Raw genomic sequence first — 12,181 nt, 5'->3', positions numbered from 1 at the left:
AGGATGAGTAATGCTACAATTTGTTTCAGGATCCATGTCATGGAGCCATCTTAATGCTGAATCTATTACACATGAATTTCTTTTTGTTATTTCAAGCACACTGGTCCAAGGCAGATTCAGATAATAGTCTATTGCAGCAGGGAAAAGGATGGAGAGTGATGGAGGAGGGTACTGTCAGAGGAGATGATATCTGAGCAAGGACCTGAGTGCAGTGAGTAACAAAGCCATGGACATAATCAGGGGAAGGAATATCTGGCAGAGGGAATGCAAGTGCAAAGGTCCCAAAGTGGAAAAGGATTTATCAAGTGGAAGGCAGAGCAAGAAGGCTTAGAGTCTCAAGGTTTAATTCTACAGTGGAACTACTCAGAAGTCTCAAAGGATGCAATGTCTAGCCTGTCTTTTTATCCTTTTTCAATATGTAAAAAATCTATTTTGAAAAAGAAATCTCACAGAGCAAATGTTCAAGTATAGCACAGTAATGTTTTTCTTTGAAATATTTGGGAGTAAGGAAGTTGTTGATGTGGCCCATTGCCCCAAATCTTTTACTGTGTGTTTTTTACAGAAAAAAAATTGGTCCCAGAGACAACATTTTTGGGAGAACTATATGGAATTTTTTCAAGAGTTTCATCATTGAATTTATTAAATATATCTAAGAAGAACAATGTTTATCATACTTAGAATATGTACATAAAAATATAATAAATTAATATATTAATATTCATCAAAAGTTGTAGTACAGCATATGTTTTACTGTTTTATAGGTACTCAATAAATATTTGTTGAATGAATGAATGAATGAAATACATTATTTCCTCAGAAAGATTTTATAACATAACATTTTTAGTTCAGGCAGCTTAATCTGACTGTACTGTCCCTCCCTCCTGTCCTAGCTGTAATATCATATAATTCAGCATTATTATTACTTTTAAATTATTTTTATAAAGAAATATATGTCAGAATAATGGTATATTATCTTAATGGATTTTAATACTAATAAAAAACTTGTTTTTATAATTTTATTAGTTTATATAATCACTGGCATGAGCAAGTTAGTAAATGCTAAAACATTATGTTGCTGAACTTTTAAGTTTATCTTATTAAAAATAAGGAAGACATGTAATTAAAAGAATTTACTGAAGTATAGTTGATTTACAATGTTGTGTTAATTTCTGCTATATAGCAAAGTGACTTAGTTATACATATATATATATTCTTTTTCATATTCTTTTCCATTATGGTTTATCACAGGCTATTGAATATAGTTCCCTGTGCTATACAGTAGGACATGTTGCTTATCCATTATATATATAATAGTTTGCATCTGCTAATCCCAAACTCCCAATCTTTCCCTCCCCCATCTCTCCTCCCCCTTGGCAACCACAAATCTGTTCTCTGTATCTGTGAGTCCGTTTCTGTTTTGTAGATATGTTCATTTGTGTTATATTTTAGATTCCACATATAAGTGATATTATACAGTATTTGTTTTTCTCTTTCTGACTTAACTTCACTTAGTATGATAATCTCTAGGTCTACCCATGCTGTTGCAGATGGTATTATTTCATTCTTTTTTATGGCTGAGTAATATTCCATTGTATATATATACCACATCTTCTTTATCCATTCATCTATCGTTAGGCATTAAATGTAATATTTATTAGCAACTCGTGGGCCATGGACAAAGGAGTTATTTGAAATTATGGTTAAATGTTCTGCATGTCTCCAAGTGTCTTAATATTGCTTCTAGATGATTAAATATGTTTATATCATTTATTTTTTCATTTGCAGGTTTACTTCAATTTTTACTTTTGTATTTTCCTTTTAAAAAATTAATCAGTATTAATGATATATTTGTAGTTCTTATGTGCCAAACAGGATTTTTAGTTAAGGCTATATACTTGTCCAAGTGATCTGCTAAGAAATTGAATAGATTAGAAATGGTGCCTTTCCTGTGATCATTTCATTGAGTATAACATCAAACCTGTATCTCATAAGGCAAGTGTTTCCTTTCATTCATTTTCCTTAACTCGCGTACAAAAACGAAGAAAGCAATTAACCCGTAACGGAACTCTGACCTACATTATAGCTAAGTAGCTGATATAGCTATCGCTATGTAGCTATAGCCTCTCACATTTTCTGAAGGAGGTTTTGTGCTGGACTTGGAGGTAGTCCATTATTCTTAAGAGATGAATGACTTGAAGGAATAATTGAAGATTCTTCAAAACACCTCTAGTACCTTCATGATCATTGTGACATTTGTTCAATGATGCCTGATGGCGTTACTTGATATTTGTTCATTTTCTTTCTTGCATACCTGTTTGCAGCTGACATGCTAAGAAGGTTATATCTAACTCCCTCTTAAATATAATTGAGGAAAATCCGTCATTATAGTATTTACCAAGTTTCTTGGTAATTTGATTTGTCCATAACAAATGCATGATTTTTTTCTGCATGGTTTTACATGGCTTCTTATTTTGGTGACTGTGGAATGTCTTCCTCTAGTGATGATGAAGGTATTGTACCCTTTTTGGTAACATTAGTCTGTACTGATCTAGATTAGTCTGCTGCCTCTTTGAGGTTGTCTGCAGCAATGCAACCCCTGTGCATTGGGGCAAGTTGCTTATTCTCTTTGTGTCTGTTTCTTCATTTGTAAAATGTTGAAAACAATAAAAGTAGCTACCTTCTACTATCTCCCGGGAGGTTTAAAGGATTAATATGTTAAATGACTTTGAACAATTCCTGGCAGATACTAAGTACTAAATAAATAGTACGTAATAAGTTCTAAATATCATGAATAAGTACTAAATGTTATTTGTGTTGAGTGCACTGGTACTAAGCAAAATACTTTCCAGCTCTGTGTACGTGCAGTTGGCTCAGGCTGTGCAAATAACCTTTCCCAATTTGTATATGATGTTTTAAACCAGCGGTCCCCAACGTTTTTGGCACCAGGGCCAGTTTCGGGAAAGACAATTTTTCCACGAACAGCGGGGTGTGAGGGGTAATGTGAGCAATGGGGAGCGGTGAGGAGCCACAGATGAAATTTATCGGCCGCTCGCCTCCTGCTGTGCGCCCGGTTCCTAACAGGCCGCGGAACCCCTGTTTTAAACCATTTTTAAAGACAGTCTTGTGAGCAGGCCATAGTCATGTCTCACTCTTAACCATCATCAGTAGAATGGATTAGTGTCACTGGATATGGCTCTCTCTTCCTTGACTACAAGGTAACTCTTGTACTGTTTAATGTTTGCAAGGCAGCCTGAAGCCTGGAGGTAAGGACGCAGCTCCTAACAGTTGCCTCTGTAACCTTTCCACGCATCAGCTTTCTAACCAAGGGCTTAAAGGAGAGTGAATATTTTAAAATACAATGACTTTGAATGCAACAAAGACAAATTCATTTATTATCATCAGAAAACATTTAAACTCGGTGCTAAGTAACCGAACAATATTCATGGAATGGACTGAGTCTGTCTCTGAGAACAATAAACAGTTCCTAATCTGTTGGAAGATATAGCAACTTTTGTTATGTTTTGTGTCAAGGAATGCTATTGTTCCATATTTATTTCAGAAATTTAAAGGTAAATCCAAATTAATTTAGTTTTAAGAGTTTTTAGATACCTTTTGGGGTATTACAACATAGGTATCACAAAATGAACCTTGGGAATCATTGTCCAGTTTGTAACTCACCATTCACACTTGTCAAAAAAAAAACAAAATAAATGCACCAACCATGCCATCATCTGCAGATTACATTCACCTCTAGACCCAGCCGCAGATCTTACATAGCAACTTGAAATAAAAAGGACATGCTTTTGTGTTATAAGGCAAAGAATGAGCATAGAAGTAACACAGAGAAAAAGACGAGATTAAACATTGACCTTTTTATAGTCAGAGGACTCGCTGTTATTACAAGTCATGAGAATTCTTAGAGTGTAGTTGAAAGAACTTATTACTCAATAGGCTGTTAGACACTGAGCGTGTGGAGGGAGAGGGATGAGAAAAGAGAATTTGGTGGTTGGAAAAATAAGTGGGACTAGAATGACTGACCTGGTACTAAAATCCTTCAGTCCAAGAGATGAGCAAATGCATTTCTCTTTCTGCCTTCATAAACCACGACTGACCCATTCAAGGTGGATTCTCCAAGCAGGGCAAAACAGAGGTCACCCTGACATAAACCCATGGACAGGAGGCCCCTGAAGATTTATGTAGATTTGGGAAGATTCTGTTTTTTCTTCTTTCCTTCTCTCTTTCCAAACACTCATGGAATGCCGTAGGGAGTCCTGGATATGTCCCAGGAGCCTGGCAGGGGACAACTGAGCAAAAGTTTATTAACTAATGATCTGAATTTACATCAGAATTTTGCCACCCTTGCTGTTTCTGTGTGAACTGAACACAAGTAATTGATATATTTCTCCTGCCATGCCACAGCACTAACCAAATGATGGGTCCACTTTTCTTGTTATATTTCTAGCTAAGATGAAATCACATTTAGAACTTGAATGGTACACTAGTCTCATTAATTAATGTAATAAATGCTTACTGAGTGATACTGTGCTAGTTTGTGTGTATGTATGTGTGTGCCTGTGCACTTGTGTGTCTGTGTGTGTGAAAAGAACACATCACAGGCTGATCCCTTAAATATCCTCCACTCTTTGAAGGGAGCTGAAGCTTGCACATTGTTAATTCCCACACAGGCCTAGATGCTATAAAATTTTAATTGGACCGTGAAGATGTAGAGTGGAAGGAGAGTACAGGCGTTCTAGATGGAGGAAAATTTACATGCCAAGACACAGAAGCAGTGAAGTTCAGATGTTTATGGGAAATAAAAATTTCATCCATTCATTCATTCATTCCATAAATATTTATAGAGTACCTACTATGTGACAAACACTGTCCTAGACCCTGGATAGTCAGCACTAAACAAGGAAAAATCTTTGTTCTCATGAGGCTTTCATTCTGAGAGACAAGGAACAGATGGTAAACAAATAAATTAGATACCTTCAGACAGTGGTAAGTATTATGAAGAAAAGAGCAAGGTGATATAGGGCATAAATTGGGTAGAAGACATTAGATAGTGCTGTCAGGGAGGGGTTCAGTTTCTCTGGAGATTAGGTTCTGTGATAGAACTGTCGGGTAGAAAACTAAGAAGATCTGTATGGGAGAGTCGATGACTGTGAATGTCAGGCCTGGTAAGCTCTTCTGGGACATTTCTAGAAAACACTAAGTACTTTAATTCTTAAAGAAGTGATATCTGGTGCTCACTTTCCTGACCAATGGTCTTTTCTAATACCCTGTATAGAGGAACACTTGTATCCATGCTTCACAGCTAAGTGGAAATAATCATTCTCTATTTGGGCACTATTACATCTTGAGTCATTTAACTTTATTCAATTTCTAAATGCCAAGAGGCTAATCTTGACAAGCTTATCCAAGAGAGCTTTAAGAATCTTTTTTAGTTGCTCATAAAGTATTTTCAAATCACATTCAACTTTAGTTTATTACTTTTCCTGTGTTTCACAAAAATTACCTCACACTGAAGTCTATCCACATGGGAATCAACAAAGTTCAACCACTTTTCAGTTGTTTTTGTAAAAATAACTGAATTTTGAAAAATTTAATATTATTTCTTTGCTTCCACACCTAAGGAAAAAAATATCTCAATGGATTTTTCTCAAATATTCCAGTAATACAATTTTTCATTCAATGCAAATACAGAACATTTTAACTTACAAGGAGAATTTTTTTTTTAATAAATAATGCTAAATTGTTCTCAAGAAATGCTATGCTGTGAGTGGTGTAGGAGAGTGGCCATTTTTTCTTTTTTTTTTTAAAGGGAACTTTATTTTTATTTATTTATTTATTTATTTATTTTTTGCGGCATTGGGTCTTCGTTGCTGCACAAGCTTTTCTCTGGTTGTGGTGAGCGGGGGCTACTCTTTGTTGCAGTGTGTGGGCTTCTCATTGCGGTTGCTTCTCGTTGCGGAGGATGGGCTCTAGGCGTGTGGGCTTCAGTAGTTGTGGCATGCGGGCTCAGTAGTTGTGGCTCACGGGCTCTAGAGCTCAGGCTCAGTAGTTGTGGCTCACGGGCTTAGTTGCTCCGCAGCATGTGGGATCTTCCCAGACCAGGGCTCGAACCTGTGTCCCCTGCATTGTTAGGTGGATTCTTAACTACTGCGCCACCAGGGAAGCCCCTACAAGGAGAATTTTTAAAGAAAGTTTTAAGCATGTGAGCTATAGTGGAAACTTATTATCTTAATGATTTTTGTTTTTCTTGACACAAAAACTATTAATCAAACACTACTAGCCTGTTGTAGCTCTAAACTTCTGTACTTCCTTTAGAAGAGCTTGTAGTTTATAATGCTTACAGTCTGGCTATCTGGCGTATGTCTTATGAGAAGAAGACAGTTTTCACAAGTTAAGCTGAATGATATCAAAGAAATAGGCAATACTGAGATCATTTGCTGACAGTGTGTGTTGGGAGGGAGAGGCTTGAGAATGGAGGGGTGGGGCAGGGTTGTGGATCACATTAAACATTAGAAAAAATGGAAAAACATGAAAAGAAAATGGGGTAGGAGTAAGGTGGTTTCTGTGTTCAATAAGGACACACCATCCCATGAAATTAAGCCACAGTATCATGCTTGTTAATTTTGCCAGTTTTACAGAAACATCACTTATAAAACTGGACACTAAAGTATAATAAGAAAAAAGTCATCTTTGCTTTTTATAAAATTATAGAGGTCACTCTTAGGAAAGCAATAGACAAGGTTAATTTTAAGGTTGCATGTATAGTTTGAGGGTAGACTCCGAATTATTGTGCTGAGTTACTATCTTTCTTAATTTCATTCAGTTTATGAAATATTTTTTCAAAGTTTTCGTAACTGCTAGGTGGGTGACAGGAGATGCAGCATAGCAGAGTTTATGGTGACCAGAGATGAGAGACTGGGTGCCAGGTAAGCAGTAAAGAGATAACAAGAGAAGACATGTATCGTGTATGTAATAGTCAGCTTGGGCATAACTGTAGAGTGGGTAGCTTAACCAACAGAAATTTTCTCATAGTTCTGGAGGCTAGAAGTCCAAGATCAAGGTCCTAGCTCATTTGGTTTTTGGTGAGAGCTCTCTTCCTGGCTGCCTTCTTGCAGTGTCCTCACATGTCCTTGGTGTGTATGCAGGGAGGGAGAGAGAAGGAGAGTAGCCAGCTCTCTAGTGTCTCTTCTTGTAAAGATACTACTCCTGTAGGATCAGGGCCCCACCCTTATGATCTCATTTAACCTTAATTACTTCCTTAGAAGCCCTTATTTCCAAATTTAGCCACACTGGGGGATTAGGGCTTCAACATATGATTTTTTAAGGGTACATTAATCCATAAAATATAGAAAAGGGGATGGGACTTCTAACAGAAGCAGGAAATAGAAAAGTTTTACTACAACTGAATAATAAATTTGGCTCTGAGCCTCCTGGCAAATAAGGCAAAAAGGGAAACATAATAGGCAGTGTGAATTTAAATCAGTGAATAATCTCTTTGACATCTTAAGACTATTCCCTCATACCGTGTGTTTCTGTTTGGTAAAGTAGTTTCAGATATTGACTGGTAAGGGCAGGAGGTGGGGAGGGATGTATTTTGGGGGCTAGAAATTCTAGCATTTCATATCACACTGTAGCATTCTAGCATTTCATATCACACTGTAGATTTTTTTTTTTTTACATAGAAGGCTGATTTCAAACACTGCTTTGATCCCTTGGAGACTGGGTGGAAGATGTCAGGTAGTACAAGTTCTGGACTGGCGTTGAATTTATTGCCACTAGAATTAAAGACTGGGCTTTTGAACTGTCAATGCATATGCAGGAATGAAACAAAACAAGTGGAAAAGTCACAGATCCTGCAAGCAGATTGTTTCAATTCTGAGGGGGATTTGTAAACCCTATTGCTTTTTCAAGTTAATAAAATACTTTTTACCAAAAATGCTAAAGAAGATCACTTATGTTAATTGTTTTATATTCAAGTGAATTTAAAATGATTTTATCCTGATAGTTGCCACTATCTATGGAATAACTAAAGGCAATTTATTTATCACAAAGTAAAGTTGACATTTTTATTTTAGATGCTCGGGGTTGGTCAATATAATGTACACAGTGCAAAGGGTCACAAAATCATTTGAATGATGATTGTATTAATAATTAATATTAAGTTCTTAAATTGTTTGTGCCATTCTTATTTTTGTTTTTTAATCATGCCATATAGGGCTTCCCTGGTGGCGCAGTGGTTGAGAGTCCGCCTGTCGATGCAGGGGACACGGGTTCGTGCCCCGGTTTGGGAAGATCTCACATGCCGTGGAGCAGCTGGGCCCATGAGCCATGGCCACTGGGCCTGCGCGTCCGGAGCCTGTGCTCCGCAACGGGAGAGACCACAACGGTGAGAGGCCCGTGTACAGCAAAAAAAAAAAAAAAAATAATAATAATGCCATATAATCTTCAGTTAAGTACAAAGACCTTTTCAATCACATAACCTAGAGCTGATTTCACCCTATTTGGCTGCCAGTCTCTTATTTCTCTCTCTTCAGCAGTGGTGAGGTGGATCCCTTTTCCTTGGGGAAGAGATAATCTGTGGTTTGTTGCCTTTACCAATAACAAAAATGTTGGCGAGCCAGGAGGCAAAGCTGTTGCCTTTGGCATCTTTCACATGAACCATATCAAAAGAACCAGGAGGTCTCTTTCTGTTGGTGATCACACCAGTTCTTCCCAGGTTAGCACCTCTGGTCACCATATACAGGTTACCAGTGTTAAACTTGATGAAATGGGTAATCTTGTTAGTCTCCAAATCAATCTGAATGGTGTCATTCACCTTGATGAGGAGATCAGGGTAGCAGGTGGTATGAGCATCATGAGTTACCAGATAAGGGATTCCTTTTGTGCCCGCAAAGATCTTTCTCACTTTGTGCGACTTGTACTTAGCTTCCTTAGGTGTACTACAACGAACAGCAAAGTGACCCTTGGTGTCATAGAGAGATGGAAATGCTCTCTGGTCTTGTTAAGGCTGATGAAATCTCCTAAACCAGCAGGGTAGGTTATATCAGCTTGGACCTTGCCACCCGTCTTAATGAACTGTTGCATGCAGATCTTTGCTTCATTTCCTGTCAGAGCATACTTAGGTCTGTTCCTTAGAAAATGATGAGGGGGAGACATTCTCTCAGGCTTGTGGGGACTGGTAGATGGACGAGGAACGAACACATTGGTCAGTTTATCAGCATCCAATGCTTTGGAGTTGTTACATGCTACAGATGTTTCTTGGGATCATGCGTCATGGCTGTCCTAGCCATGAAAAGAGCATTCTTCAATCCTTTTTACCTTGCCTAAACTTTCTTTGAAGTCAACTTGGTTCTTAAATTTACATCGTTTTCTCAAAGTGGTAAAAAGAGAAAAAATAATTTCTGGTCATTGAGATCCTTTCAAAATGGCAAATTCAAGACTATCAGTGTCTCAAAGTATAACCAGAAAAACAAGTATAATGTAAACATTATTTTCCTTCATTCTCCTTTTGTTCATTCACAATTTGATCAGTTTATATTGAGTACCATCTACATGCCAGGATATTTGTTAGGCTCTGGATAAAATGTGGTCTCTTGGAATTTCCATGCTATTAAAATACAATGTGGTGTGATAGCTGCCATTCTGGAGATAAGCACAAGTGTTACTGGAACACTCATGGGCATCACCCTGGCTAGATGAGAAAATTTGGATTGGTTTCTGGAGGAAGTAGCACGTGAGCTGTAAGATGAATAGGAGCAAACCATGGATAGAGCAGGGAGTTCCAGAGGTGACGTTATATGCTTGGGAGCAGCTGGTTCAAAGGCAGAGAGGCACAACTGAGTGAAAACTTAGAGAGTGACATGTATACAGTGGACTATCGAGTGAGAGTAGTGTGAGGCAAGGGGGAAGGCCAGGCTAGAGCTTTGCATGCCGTGCTAATTTGGCACTCTCTCCTAAAAGCACTCCTAAAAGCTTTGAAGGGTCTTAACCATTGGATTGGGGGTGATCAGATCTGATTTTTGAATGACAGTGCCAATAGGAGTGTGGCAAATAGATTGAGGGTGGGGTGCGAGAACCGTGGTCTAGGATCAAGTTAGAAACTATGGCAGTAATCCTGGCAAGAAGTGATGAGGTCCTGAGTGGGACTGTTAACTATTTCCCAAAGACATAAAAACAAATTTCTTACACAATTCTGGGCCAGATGCTTTAAACAGTTATCTAGAGGAAAGCAGATAATTTCTGTTTACAGGCAAAGCTAGTTCATTTTTTTCTTTCTCATTAAAAACAATATAACCCATCAATGCAATTTTGAAGCCATATGATATTTTAGAACTTCCTAAGAAAAAAACAATGGATAAGCCAATATTAAATCATCCATGCTTACAAATAGTCTACTCCCTTTTCAGGCAACCCTCTGTAGATTAATTAGAACCAATCCCATAAATTTTAATAGTAACATATGTTCTGTCATCTGCCAATCTATTCTCAAGTCTATACAGGTATGACTGTATGCCATGGTGAACGAATGAACTGGAAAGATCAAAGTTACTTGATCTGATTCTATGACTTATAATTTTCAAATCAATATGAAGAGAAAATAGCAGGCATCAGACGTCCATCTATGTTTGTACCAGGTCATACACTGTAATTCCATCCAAGTACAAATTTCCATGGTAAACAGGGCAAGACTTGCCAACATTTCACAGGTTTCCAAAAAGAAGCTATGTCCCTCTTGGGAGAACTTTGTAACTGGAAAAGAAAATCCTCACAGATGAAATCTCCAGCAAAATAAAGTCACAGACTGTATTTCTGCAGCAGGCCTTTTGCCAAACGTCTCATCAACAAGTATCGTGCTGGCAGTGACCCGTCTATGGTAGATGGGTAAAATGCTACCACCAAACCTCGTTTTTATTTGCTCACAGCTTCCTAGAAAAAAAAAAAAAAATCTGACTTTGAGTTGAAATTTTCCACGTTTCATCCCAGTCCAAAGGTGACTTAAAAAATTTTTTTTTCTTTTTTGGAAAGTTGAATTAAAGTCAAGTGAAATTTGTAAAGTTTAGTCATTTGGGGAGGTATGTGTACACAAAGATCTCAGTGGGTAACACACAGAAAAATATATTTTCCTTTTCCTTGTGACTTTTGAGAGACTAAATCCTTTTGGCTCTTTCTTTTAAAAGGATTTAACCCTATCTCAGTTACAGGGGCAGGAAACCAACCATTTTTTTTCAAGTTATTCAAACAGTTTTTTGCCTAGGAAGAACTAATAAAATAAGACTTTACATGTTAAATCCACTAGTAGTTTAAAAAATTTAGAATGTCCTCACATACATTTGACAGAAAAAAATATTCACAAATAATGAGTGTAATTCAATTAAATTCAACAAATCTACTAAGTACCAGACACTAAGTCAGTGTTTAGTGTTCAAGGTATATAAAGCTGAATAAGGCAGGTCCTGTCCTCCAGAAATGTATTATTTGGTAGTGGAGATAGAGTAATAAAAATGGCAATAATATAAGGCAGAATACAATAAGTGTAGAGGTATAAGCAAAGTGATGTGGGACCACAGAAATGGAGAAATTAATGTTGATTGTACGATGGGAATAGTTTATTCTGGGTTTTGAAAGATTGAGAATGGCAAAGATCATTGAGTTGGCAAGGACATTTCAGACTAGAGACCACTGTGGGTACACCAATTGAGGTTAGAGATGGGACTGGTCAAGGTGGCTGCAGAGTTGGATATGACAAAGGAAGGAGTAGAAAATAAAGTTGGGGAATTTGAAAAGTTAGTCTCAGAGTTTCTCAGTGGGTATGCTACTGGTTTTTTGAGGTGGATGGGTCTTTGTCATCTTAGGGAGTGTGCATCTCTGGTCCCAGCCTTCTAAAAGCCATCAGTGCTGCATGGCATTTTGACCACTGAAAAGAATCCCCAAAGATTTTCAAACACATCCTGGGGCAGGCAGTATCACCTCTGAAGAAAATGACTGAAGGTGGCTTGGGTTCCAAATTTGGGAGCAGTCCTTAGTTCTGTAGGTGGTGAGCATCTACAAAAATGATTCTGACCAGAACAAAGGCACGAGCAGACTTGGGATTCAGGACAATGATTTCTGGAGATTGAATCAGAGGAGGGAAAGAATGGGATAATCAATTCAGTCTATTGCAATAGTC

At 37.6% G+C, this 12,181-nt stretch overlaps 1 pseudogene; it reads right to left on the bottom strand.

Annotated features, from left to right (window-relative positions):
• Positions 1-8,512: 8,512 nt before the first annotated feature.
• On the bottom strand, positions 8,513-9,665 carry LOC101279132 (40S ribosomal protein S4, X isoform-like; annotated as a pseudogene).
• Positions 9,666-12,181: the final 2,516 nt, after the last annotated feature.

This window comes from Orcinus orca, chromosome 1 (assembly GCF_937001465.1).
Source record: "Orcinus orca chromosome 1, mOrcOrc1.1, whole genome shotgun sequence".
NCBI classification, from domain to species: Eukaryota; Metazoa; Chordata; class Mammalia; order Artiodactyla; family Delphinidae; genus Orcinus; species Orcinus orca.
This window is presented reverse-complemented; position numbering and strand designations above follow the sequence as displayed.